At 34.4% G+C, this 3,678-nt stretch overlaps 1 long non-coding RNA gene across 1 annotated transcript; it reads left to right on the top strand.

Moving 5' to 3' along the window:
• Positions 1 to 931: 931 nt before the first annotated feature.
• LOC113318189 lies at positions 932 to 2,120 on the top strand. Its single transcript, XR_003344311.1, has 3 exons — positions 932 to 1,039; positions 1,391 to 1,515; positions 1,983 to 2,120. It is a non-coding gene; the product is annotated as an uncharacterized LOC113318189 (long non-coding RNA).
• The last annotated feature ends 1,558 nt before the right edge of the window (positions 2,121 to 3,678 follow it).

The raw sequence follows: 3,678 nt of genomic DNA, 5'->3' as shown, positions 1-3,678 counted from the left end.
AAAGAAATAGATGACATGTATTCCTAATTACTGTTATTAACCTAATCATTGAAGGAAAAACAAACTTAATTGTTGTCACTGCTGCAGGTGTTTGCATTGTCTTAGTGGCACATGTATCGGGTCTTTGGATTCTTCCCTAATTTCTATATTGTGTGGTCTTGGGAGGCTTCTATTTTGTTTGTCAGGATCTTAGAGCAAAGGTGCTACTGACCCTGTCGACGGTGATGATATTTATTATACCCTTCTGATGAAGTCATTGATCTTGGTTCGTTTCCTTTTAACACGTTTAATAAAATATTTGATTTTTATTCCAATATCATTTTTATTTTTGTTTTGTTTTGATTTTACAGCCATCAACTCTATAACTCAAAAGGGTACTTTCAGTTTCTTTTTCTGTTTTCTACAGGTGCAAAATCATTATTGTTCTACTAATTTTATTGTTGTCTGTGAACTTATTGTGATGGTTATGATTTATGCAGTAGGTATGGATGTACGTGATCATATAGTATAAACCCTACTGCCACCAGTGCCTTTGCAAGGAACTTCCAATCGAAACAGGTATATCCAGCCAAATCTCTAATCTAATAAGTAGCATCTTTAGGATTTAAGGGTGCCTATATAGTAAACTTACACTAGCCGATCATGTGCACCTGTAGGTTCTCATGTAAGGTCACGTCATAAACCAGGTGGTAGAATCGCAGGGACGGAGGCATGTGAGCGCAAATGGGTGCGCTTGCATCCACTGAAATGCCAAATTTAATAAGATTAGGTTTGGTTTTTCTGTAATAATAGAGTCTTGTGGGTGCAAATATAAATCGCGTAATTGAAGTCTTACCATTTCTAAGAGGTCAAAGTTAAACTTATAATTTTTATTATTAGCTTAGTTTTCTTCATCTTTCCGAGTTACCGACATTATCTCTTTGCAGACTACAACAAAAGAAAAAAGAGAACCTTCTCTTCTCTGTAACTGTGTATCTCTTCCGCAAGAGATTATTAGCTGATGATTCTGATCACAAATCAGTTAAAGGTGACGCTTAAGGTACATTCATCACCATGATTTCCTTTTTATTCTAATTTTAATTCAGAAATATATACGATCATTTAGTTCGATTTGGGTATTTTCAAGCTAGGGTTTTTATTTTTTTCTTAATCAAAAGCAAAATTCGTCTTCTCTATAACTATAATCACAGTTCACATAACTAGAGTGAGATTCGTTAAAATACTCATTAATCCATAAGTAATCAGACCCTTGTCTTTTATTTGAATTTTTAGGGTTTTCTCAAAAAAATTTTTAATTCATATTGTTTTTAATTGAAGCATCAATCTTTTGTTTTGTTTGCTTTTGTAGATTTTGTTTATTTACAATGTTCTAATTGAAGCATCAATGTAGGTTTATGCAACCAATTCCGTGATCTATGAAAACTCAATTGTGGATGGAGAGGTATTACAAAAGGAAGGCGACAGTTGATTTATCATGGCCTTCAAAACGAGGTGGTGGCAGTACAAATAAACTTGGTGAGCTTGCTTTTTCTTTACAAACTGAAGTGCAAGAAATGGGGGAGGCTGTAGGTTGGTACTTGCGTATACAATGTGAAATGGGGAAGATGATATAACATAGATTAATTAGCATCAGGTTGGGTTTACATGAATGATTTATTTTCTCCATCTTTTGGGCAGACTTATGGTTATGGATCTTTTGATTTTTGCAGTTGATGTAATTACAGATGTATATTGTCTATCAGACAAATCAACTACAAGATCCTTTTTTTGTTAATATATATAATACTCTTTGGAAAAGAGATGTTACGTCTAATTTACATTTTGCCTATTAGATTCATGTTGTGGTTGGTGGGATGAGTTCATCTATTTTGGCGAAAATGGAAAGCTTTACATTTCTGTATATAAGTATATTAGTTGGAATAAGTTTGCTTGCTAGCTCGTTCAACAGTCATGCTTTTGAACTCCTTCTGTCTTTATTGCAGGTATCTCAACCCTGGATCCAAAGGATAAAGTTTGCATATGCAAAGCATAATCCAGTCCTGTAATTTGTTTGGTTGAGGAGGAAGCTGTGCTAAAAATGCTTTTGGAACTTGAAATATATCTTGATGGTTGTGTCCGAATACTAAATTGCAGTGGAACTTGTACGAAGGTAAAAATTTTAAACGACGATTTTGATTCAGTTAAAAAATTTTTTTGTGAATATTAGAAAAAAATTTTCGACCCCACAACCTTTAAGTCCTGGCTCCGTCCCTGTAGAATCGTAGATGTAATTGGAACAATATTGTACTCCGTAGACCATGAGTGGTATCAAATTAACTTGGATACTCTAAGAAAATCACTCAACTAACCATGAGGGAAATTTCTCTTGCTAATCGATTTTTCTTAGAAAGAAAATAAAAACTAATGGACTTCAGAGGCGAACCCCTGTCCCCATGTCTGTCAGCTTTAGATACAATACATAATAACCTTAGTACAAAGACTAAAATGTAAAACAATTTCTTTATTTTGACGTAAAATTACGTAAAAAAGATAATGGATCAGTGGCTAACTTGGACGTGACTAATAAAAAAGAGAAAAAAACACTTAAATTTATTGCCCCTAAGGCTGCTGGTAGGTTCTTTCCATATACTTTCAAGTGGTGGAAATATTTTCAGGTAGTTGGCAGTGCGGCGACGGAGCAAAAAAAGAAGAAGAGGAATTTAGTTCGCATCATTTGAATAAACAAAGCTAACAATGACACGTACTTAGTGAGAAATAGGGGTGGGTATTTATAATCATCAATCTTCTTAATGCACCTGAACCATCCACCGAATCTGTGAAAAAACCATCCAAAGAACCAGGTATGTATTTATAATCAATCTTCTAGCTTAAATTTTGTTTTGTTTCTGTTTAGGGGTTAAGTTTCACAGAAATTAAGAGTTGTTAGCTCTCTAACATTCAATTGCTGATTACAAGATGGATGTGCAATTTGTATTTGTGGCTTAATGATGCACGAGCATTTTATGTTTTTTTAGGAATGTTTTTAATCTAGGAATGTCCTATAAAATAGGGACGTTTTTAGTTGTTTCCGTATTTAGTTTAGGATTTCTTTCCGTAGGGGTTATCTTTCTAGTATAGATAGGTTATTAGGTTTTCTTTAGGAGGAAGACTTTATTATTGATTTAAGAAAATAATCTTTGAATTATCAATGAGTAATTTGGATTCTATCCCTAAACTCAATTTATCAACGTCTTGTTGAATTCCTATCGCTTCTATTCTTCTAATTTCTGTCTTCTATTAGTTTATGCCTGATTGTTACTAGCCATTCCGCATCAATTGGTATCAGAGCCTAAATAGATCCTACAAACTTCATTATTTGGCGCTAGAAAACAAAACCCCACAAAACCTAGCTAGTTATAATGGCAGAAAGAGCAAGAAGTCGTGGTGGAAGAGGTACTCAAACTTATCAAGCAGAACTTAAAGAGATTAGAGTTATAGTTGACAACATGTTGCGATAGTTGGATACACTAGAGCAACGTAGACGTGCGGAAGCCCTAACGAAGAACCTGGAAGGCAACCGTGGACCTGTTGAATTTTCGGAAGGCAGTCAAGAGGATTATCTTGTTACCGATCACACATCTATTGAATTATCGGAAGATAGTCGAGAGGATTGTGACCAAGGAGTTTCTAAACATTATA

This window comes from Papaver somniferum, chromosome 10 (assembly GCF_003573695.1).
Source record: "Papaver somniferum cultivar HN1 chromosome 10, ASM357369v1, whole genome shotgun sequence".
Classification (NCBI taxonomy): Eukaryota; Viridiplantae; Streptophyta; class Magnoliopsida; order Ranunculales; family Papaveraceae; genus Papaver; species Papaver somniferum.
The sequence above is the reverse complement of the archived record's forward strand: the minus strand, read 5'-3'. Positions and strand labels throughout refer to the sequence as shown.